Genomic DNA, 9,906 nt, shown 5'->3' on the forward strand with positions numbered 1-9,906 from the left:
CTCTATCAATATTGCTTCCTGAGGTCCATATTACTTTATATTCACTTCAACAAAAGTCGTTATTGATCGTATAGACCGATTATGCATGTGCACACATTTCTGAATGCCAAATACAGATAAGTTCAGAGCACCAGTGTCGTTGAAGACTAAAAAACACTTATATATACATTCAGATGTATCTGTATTAGAAAACCCCTTTATTATTGAAACCTAAATATCCCTTAAGGATATGGTGTTAAATCATTTTTGGACAAAAATCGTAATGTATTTTGTAACTCACATGCTTTCTTAATCCCTTAACTACGGATTGGTAGTAAACCTCTTTCGACAAATACGCGGGTCTGCTTTAATCTTTATTTGTATAGAAGTATTTTCACAACTTGACCTTGAAGCAAAATCGGTCTAACACAACACAAAATTGGAGAAATATTGGTTAATTTCAAAAGAAATGAATCCCCGAATTGGTGTTTAAAGGACAATAGAACTGTTATATTTTCGTTGTACCTCATATGATAAAATACAGAGGACAAAAACACTTTTGCTGAAGACCCATATCTTTCAAACGATGTATCGCAGGCCCGAATACCTTAGCAACCTTTGCTTATTTCAAATGAGACATTAAAATGAAAAAGGAAGCGACCAGGCGATATTCTAAAATATACAATCTTACTTATTTTGCTTTCTGTTTCCCGAGGTGGTCTTAAAAATATTGATCCATTTTTTTACCGTGCGTTAAACTAATTTTTAAACACAGAATTGTTTAACAAGGAACATACTTGAGATAGAACATATTGTTTTATAACGAAACTGTCAAGTTGGGCCACAAATGAACAAAACAAATTACGAGTTAAATAGAAAAAAAGTCTGGTGATTAAATTTGAAACCAATTATAGGTAAGCACTCAACAAATCCAGGAATTGGCATTATTTCAAGACTGTAGAATGACGTAATTGGTAAAATACGACACCGAGTAATTAGTTAGTCTCTGTAATAAAAGTTCCTTTTCCTCTGAGAACTTCCTGTAGGGAACAATTGTTGCTCCACGCCAGTAATTACCGTACCTATTCCGTTGCCTCAAATTAGGAAAGGTTAGACTAATTGGATTTGTAACTGTGCTTTTGACATGTACGATGCAATACGTGGCTGGCTTTTAAAAGAACTACAATAAGCAAGTATGTCTTGTGTGTTATTTGTACAAATAATGAACCAACACCATGTTTCGTATCAAGTGAACGCACAAGAAACAGACACGACAACACAGTCATAATTTCATTATGTAAGGATCCCAACACTATTATTCTGGTCACTTGTTTAAAAACCGATCTTATTCGGTTTCGTTTCATTGGGATTAACGTCCTATTTACAGCAAGACCATTTAAGTATATGCATTCACGTGTGAAATGTATGTATGTGTGTGCTAGAGGCGGTGTGTTGGTGAATTTGCCTCTTTGCAATAGCGCGGATATGATGCCAATTTTATAGTGCTGCCTCACTGAAATGCCATGCCGAAGACACGAAACATATTATTCAACCAGTTCACATTATACTGACAACAGTTTAACAAGTTGTTGGCATTACTTGAAATTTTGAACGTTAAGCAGGGAATAACAATTACAATTGTAAGGGCTTTTGGTATGTACCGGCGTGGGGCAGAACTTAGGGGCAGAACTTATTGCCTTCCTCCCTCGGGCGAACGTTGAACAAATAGGTCACGAGTGAGGTACAGCGAAGGAAGGTCGTAGGCATGTAAAGGTTATAAGACAGTAGACAGAAGATATAAAGATCACAAATTTCGCAAGTGGTGGAGTAGATTTTTTTGGTCTCTGACACTGATAAAAGGCCATATTTTTGTGAATGTAAATTTGGTGAAATACAAAATATTTGATTATTTTTTATCCATAACGATTTTTTTTTGTATTAAACAATTTTTTTTTTTTTTATATATCAGAGTTTTAGTAGTTTTGTCATGCTAAATAAAACTGGTCACGAAATATCGAATTTATTAATCCAATTAAGCGGGATATTAAGTCGAAGATATAAATTGGATCTTGTCTGTGGATTGGAAGGCGTCACGTCCAATAATGACCAAAGTTTCTCAGAGTACGCGTATCGTGATTTATGAGGTCGCGTTACAGATTGGCTCCGGCGCGAAATCGTTATGACAGCTTAATGTAAGTCACGGTCTGCTTCAAGGGCCGAAAAGAAGTCTGGAGATACAACATTGACTGTCTCTACTCGACAACCTTCCAATTAAGGAGGGAACATAGAACCACGTAATTAAGGCCTCGTCTGGTGACCGTCAGGGGTCGCTATGCGAGAAATCTGACAGACTAATTGATCCAATTTGTAAGCACCCACTGATTTTGCGAGTTAGGGGGTACTGTTTATGTAAGATGTCAGTCGGGTATATAGTCAGAAACCAATTCTGGTCAGTGTTATTCATTTATATGTGTATAAATCAATGTTTCTACAACTAAGTTGGCCTAAATACATCAACACATATGCAAAGGAGGTTAGTGAATACTGGAAAGACTGTGCTGGGAAAAAAGACCAAATAATAGAATGATTTAAAGAAAGACAACGACAGACAAATGACTTGAAGTCAAACAGAGAGACCTGTTGCCATTTGCAAAAGGAGGAGGAGGAGGAGGAGGAGGAAAAGGAGGAGGGAGGCTTAGACATCCTTATGCATTTACATGTACCAGAATCAAGGCAACTTCCTGCGCTGTGGGTTGGCGACGTCAATAAAACCCAGAACTGTCCACAGCACCACCAATTCAAACAGATCAGTTCTGTATTCTACAACTTACTCGGTACCTTCCATCAGCTAACCCTTGTCAAGCGCATGCAATATTACCATTGCCTTTAACATAACGAGCAGTGCAGACTAATTGCTCATTTTTAGCAAAGGAGATGACGCTTTTGACGTGTTTCGTGAGGATCTGTATTGAGTTACGATGATGCTGTCATTTATTGTTGGACGCAAATCTAGAACAAATAGAACGCAAATCTAGAACAGGCAAATGACATGTGCATGTTGACAACCAATTAAGGGTTCCAGAGAAATTAACAAAACAATCAGATCTACGGAAGCAAACAGACATAACAGACAAACAAATAAAGGTAAATCATTGATTTAGGGAACGAATCCCTTCTTTAAAAAAAAGAATAATAAACAAAGGTAAAGGCAGTTGTATCGAACAGGCTTAAGTGGCAAAAATAAAATACCAAGCTACTACTTAATGTGAGTAAACAAGTTGGAATTGATTAAATAGAACACACAAACGTTGAGCAAATTAATTTGACGTCATGACGCCCAGGTCTCTAATTTCTGTAATCGCAGAATTCGTCTGGTTTAAAGACGCGTTCACTGTGTATTAAGTTATTGGTGACTTAATACAACTGGAGAGATAATGACAGTCCACACAAATTCGTTCAAAAGTTGGAACAGCGTGTTGTTGCGTGTTGATTGCCAAACAAAGTAGTACTTTGAAATTTTAACAAACATTTAAATGAGCAAAGAGAAAAGTTCGAATTTGTGAAGAATTCAGACGTGAATTTATTTGTTGATTGTATGGGATTCTGACTTCAGTCGGTAGATTCTATAACAGCCTCGTTATTTGGCATGTCGTCAGAAACTGAAGAAACCGTGGCTGCGAGACGCGTGAAACTGATAGCGTTTAAAGTGAGTGATCTTGCGACGGAGCACAGGGGTTCGATTCAATTGTCTGAAATGTTTATGTGTGTTGTGACTCATATCAGTAGGTCTGTAACATATGTGTCAGTAGGTTTATAGAATATGTTTATTTCAGACATTTGTAACGAACCCTTGTTGATCAGCGCAGTGTAACAGACGATATTTCTGATAAATTGCATGAGTGTTAAAATAGTTTCCATTGCCGGCATTGGCGATTTCAACCGATGTGCATTTTGTACGATATTAAAGACCTTGGTTTTGTTTTTGTTGTAATAAAAGTATTTTTTTTTATATATATTTTTTTTCTTTTTCACATAAATTTACAATTACATTGTCAAGTCTCACAATGCCCAGCGATATTTCAACAGCCGTCATGTTTATTTACATTGGATAATGTAGTTCCGGTCTGTGTTGTATTAATACGCTAAGAATTGTGTCTCGTGATGGATGGTAATTAAAGTCCCATTAACGACACAATTTTCAAAGAGGCTATATAGTGACAATGCCATGCAAATGTAAATATGGTTTATTCAACTTTGCCGTTTATTGTAATCACCATAACAGTGTTAAATACGGCTAAACAAAGATAATGTTTACTAAGCAAACGCGAGCGGAAGTTTTTGTTTTAAACATATTTTGTTGTAATTTATATACAATGGGAGCTGGGCACGAGTTTAAACGACTTATAGTAAGCCCTTTCCCTACAATATTTTACTACAAATTATCAAGATGGCTTATAACATATGTATTTACATCGGGTTTAATTTAGAGTGAGAGAGAAAGAGAGAGAGAGGGGTGATGAAGAGAGAGAGAGAGAGTTAAACATGAAGGAGTGCTGGAAAATATACTCAAAATCTGTTAGTATCTACAATAAATTGCTGCGTCTGTTGGGCTAGTAGGATGTTTTCTTTATATGACAATTAACTAATACCGTATAGTAGTACCTGGAAGTTAAGTGGAATGCAATCATTTAATTCGCGGTAGGGTTTAATTCTCTGATCCGCATAATTATTGCAAGTAAAAAAGAAGTGATATATATCTTCGATAGGATGTCCACATTGACAGTGCTGAAAATCTATTAAATTAGCATGAAATAAGTGATTGTTTAAGGTACTAGAGTTATTTTTCAATCTGGTGTGTAAAATACTACTTTTTCGATCACCAAGGAGATAATATATAGGAACTTCTGATGTATTAAGCCTGCGAAGAGTATCTTTAAAAGCTGTATATGAAACGTTGTGTCTCATATTAAGGTCTAACTGGTTCCAGAGTCGGATTGTGGAGGGGAAAAAAGACAAATTTGTTAATTGAAGTCGTGAATTAGGTATACAGTAATTTTCAGCATTACGGAGGTTATAGTGTGTGTTTTCTGAAATTAAAGGGGGGAGTAAAGAGGTAAGATAGTTTGGTGTAAGATTTTTATGGATTTCGTAAAACAGCTGTTATTTCCGCCGAGTTCTACGTTCAGATAACGTTTCAAAATACAATGATTCTCTACTTGAGTAAGATGGTAACCCGTTGACAATCCTTAAAGTCCCGAGCTGAAGTTTTTTTTCTAATTTGTCTGCATCCCCGAGAGTGCACCCACCCCATACCTCACAACAGTATTCAAATAGAGGAAGAATGTATGATCTATAACTTTTCCTAAAGTTCTTCTACTCAAAATAAATTTCAATTTACGTAAAACGCTTAACTGTTTCGATACCTTTATACAAATCTTTTCAATATGGGTACTCCACTTACAATTTTCATCCAAAATTACAACAATGTGCCTATGATTGTCAAGAAAATCAACACTAATGTTATTAGATTTTAAATCGATAAAATACTCAAGTTTAAAGTTAGAGATCAATAAAGCTTTCGTTTTTGCAGGGTTGAATTTAACCAGCCAAATTTCAGCCCAATTTTGATTTTTTTCCAAATCATTATTTATCTTAGTTTCGATAATCTGGGGGGATGCATCACAACATAATAAAGACGTATCGTCAGCAAATAATTTAGACAAGATTTCAAGATTATCAGATATATCATTAATATATAAAATAAATAAATAAAGGGCCTAGTACTGAGCCTTGAGGTACTCCAGCATTAGTAGTTTTAATAGAAGACTTATCATTACCAATAAAAACTTGCTGTCGTATATTACTTACATAATTACTTAACCAGGCTAATAACTTTCCCGATATACCATAACTAGATAGTCTCACTTTCAGTTCCTTGTGCCACACACGATCGAATGCTTTAGATATATTACAAAAAAATAAACAGGTTGGATGTCCTTTTTCTAAATTTTCGCATACAGTGTGATACATTTCTATCATTTTATGAACAGTAGAGTGACCAGGTTGAAATCCAGATTGGAATTTATATATTAATGAATTATCTAACAAATAGTTGTTTCAATAGTTTACAATCAATCGTTCAAAAACTTTACCAACAGTGATAAGTAATGATATTGGTCTATAATTAGTACATTCGTCTTTATCTCCCTTTTTAAATAAAGGCATCACTACAGATTGTTTCACTCGGATTAAAATAATATATTACATGGCTTCGTTAACTTCGTACTACGCCTGAACATCTGAGTGTGCCGCGGTCAGGGTCACGTTCAGTTGACCTTTATTTATAAATACTCATTAAATTTTGACCAATCAGAGACCCTCTTTCAAAAGGGCGCTCGGAGTTGTAACAAATATGGCGGACATTGATGAGAATGATGCGAAAGTTCTGAAGTTATTTGAGATTGATCGTCTGAAACCCGAACAGAAAAAGTATTCGAGGCTTTATTAGAGAAGAAAGACTGTATGGCGGTGTTGCCTACGCAATTATTAAACGTTTTTCCTTGGCGTCGTTGAAACGTCAGTTCCCGTCGCCATATTTGTTTTGGAAAATTAATCTGTTAGATACCCCTCGTTATTTATATATCAACCATGATATTCCGATTAACTGGCAAACTTTTGCCAGTGTGCCTCTGATTGGTTCATCTAAAGGTCACTTGAACGTGACCCTGACCGCTGCACATAACAGATGATTTTAATCAGATTGAGCTTGTTTCCACTGGATTGGAAAGATACCAGAATCCAAAGAAGATCTAAATATAAGGGATATAGGGAGAGCTACTGAACTTGCTGTATTTTTCAACATATTGTAGCTAATGGTGTCGCTACCCTTAGCTTTATTAATATTTAAAGATTTTAAAATGTCTATAATGTCATGCATGTGGAACGGTATGTCAGATAAAGTGGAGTCTGTCCGAAGTTCTACTGTACGTACGTCAATGTTAGTATCATCGATTGTCGAGATGGAAACAAAGTAATCCTTTAGAATACTAGCTTTGATATCGTTTGCCATTTCTAATTTTCCGGTTTCGTTTCTAAGGGGAGGTATACTATTGGAATAATCTGAAGTTTTTATTAATCTGCGGACATTTTTCCAAAAAATCTAGGTTTCCAATCAGACTATTGATCTAAAATGCCATTAATATCCGCGTAAAACAAATATTTTGTCCTTTTCTTGAGATTATTCACGTGATTCCGTCGTTTCCGAAAATTAATCAAGTTATTTGGAGAACGATTAGACTAAAATAAGTGCAATAGTCTGTCTCTTTTCCTGATTTCCCGTCGTAAGATATAATTAAACCATGGTTTGCCATTTGGTCGAATCGTCACTAATTTTGTTGTTCAAAAAAGTCGTTGTAAATATTTCACACTTATCATCCAGGGAGTGCATCCGCGAAAATAAGTCCGTCCAATCTGTCTCATCTAATTTGTGTTTAATTAATTCGTAATTTGCGTCACTATAAAGAGTTATTTTCCTTTTATATGTCCTTTCAATATTTGTCCCCACCGTCAATTCCACGGTCGTCGCTTGGTGGTCTGAAATGTCTTTGACTATGTCCATTACGTCAGCGAAAATAAAAACACATGTGTCGGAGAGTAGAATAGGGTCAAGCAGGGTAGAGCACGTCCGTTTCCCACCGGGAGACCCACGGTCTTTGCGGTACAATTCATAGCGAGCGGAAGTAAATAACTAGCTTGCATCCGGTTATGTAACACAGAAAATAATATAGATACCAATAATGGTTTAGGACACTTCCCCGAGTATGTAACGTATTTAGATACGTCCAGCCCTCCGGTAGACTACAAACACCGTCACCAAATGATATTACGACTGTCACAAATCGATAATCGATGACGCTAAATGGCCATTACATAGACCAGACACTCCTAGAAGTGATAATATGTGACGGATTAATCTATACAATCAGTCGTGAATACCGATGTACTTTTTGTAACCGATCGTGGCCCGTACTCTTTTCTCAGAAGTCAAGCACTAAGTGCCCGTTTATCAATTGTACAAAACATATTTACGAGTAGTTAATGGCCAGAACGACAATATGATGTATTACTTGTGTATTTGGTTTGGTTTTCTGTATGATCTTGTTTAAACCCGTGTAGGTTCGGTGAAAGAATAGGCCTCAACTTATGTGTGGCTTCATGCAGAATCGAAGGGTGTGTGTATGTGTGTGTGTGTGTGTGTGTGTGTGTGTGTGGGGGGNTATTTCTGGCCGTGCTCATTAGTTTTTAAATTCAGGAGACACTGAGAAATTATCAATACTATACTTGCTGTATCCCACTTCATGGTCATCCTAAAAGGCGACTGATGTGGGGTCCCTGCAGAATTGGGGTGTTTCTTCCGTGTTTTCTATATAGGGGACATGGAACAGACCAAAATTGATCTGCTCCCCCCATTTCAACACTTGGGATCTTTTTCGTTTCCTTGTTTCTTTACTGTTTACTTTCTATTTCTGGCCGTGCTCATTAGGCATCCGTCCTATGACCAAAGCTGTTGCGAGAACATTAACCCCCCCGTATCTATAGTCATTATTTGACGTCACAAAATGATTGTTATTGCTGCTGGACAATCCCTAAGACTGGTCATAACCTTGTAAATGGGATTCATTCCGGCACGACAAACAAAGTACTTTTTTTTTTTTTTAAATTTATATGTGTTTGCCTAAATCTTTGCTGAATCCTTTAATTTTCAATCGTAGAACATAAGTTACACTGAGACCAGACTGTAAATAATGACTAATTTAGCGCAAATTTATTTGGTTTCTTGCATCTGTTCACTTGTTACTTGATGCATCCGTATATATTGTTATACTAAGTGGTTAGTTGGTTGGCTGTACAGATTTAATGGCCTTTCAATAATAAGAAAAAATAATAATAATTCGAGGTTCGTATATATACCGCTTTATCACATCGTGCACATTTATCACATTTGTGTTGTGTATGCGTGCATGTGTGTTGTGTATGCGTGCATGTGTATTATGTATGCGTGCATGTGTATTGTGTATGTGTGCAAGTGTATTGTATATGCGTGCATGTGCATTGTGTATGCGTGCATGTGTGTTGTGTATGCGTGCATGTGTGTTGTGTATGCGTGCATGTGTATTATGTATGCGTGCATGTGTATTGTGTATGTGTGCAAGTGTATTATGTATGCGTGCATGTGTATTGTGTATGCGTGCATGTGTATTGTGTATGCGTGCATGTGTGTTGTGTATGCGTACATGTGTGTTGTGTATGCGTGCATGTGTATATGTTTTGTTCACACATGTTACATTATTTTATGAAGTTTATTTTAGTTTCAATGGCCGATTTTTTTTTATTTTTTTTACTTTATAACCGACGTGAGTGTTTAGCGCCAAATGATTCATTTAAGTGTCCGGTATGCTTGTTCTCTATATACACAGTATAGGTGAACTTTGTTTATATACCTCAAATATGTTTTATGTACAAAACGCAATAATTTTGTGTTGCATCGATTGATACTTTTCATTGAAATAGATGACGCTGTATCTTCCTGTTCTAAGTGTTCCTTAATGGGTTTCTGACATAAAAAAATATAAAACCATCTACAAGATCTGGAAACAGGTAATGCACTATATATGCACTGATTGCGGATCTCAAAGGAAAAAATTAAGGTTTTTACTGTGGTGAATGTTGACGGTTTTGTAGTTGTTTTTAGATAACTTGTAATACATTCGTAACGTTTAAAGTGGTTTATCTATAAACTTCACGATTCCGTCGCTATTATCTCACCAAAACACCACTCTTTCATTACTAGAGCGGTCTTCATTGATCAAACACACTTTTATCTATTGTTTGTGCTCCTCTTAATCCCCCCCCCCCCCCCCCCCCCCC

Source organism: Mizuhopecten yessoensis, unplaced genomic scaffold (genome assembly GCF_002113885.1).
Source record: "Mizuhopecten yessoensis strain PY_sf001 unplaced genomic scaffold, ASM211388v2 scaffold6971, whole genome shotgun sequence".
Classification (NCBI taxonomy): domain Eukaryota; kingdom Metazoa; phylum Mollusca; class Bivalvia; order Pectinida; family Pectinidae; genus Mizuhopecten; species Mizuhopecten yessoensis.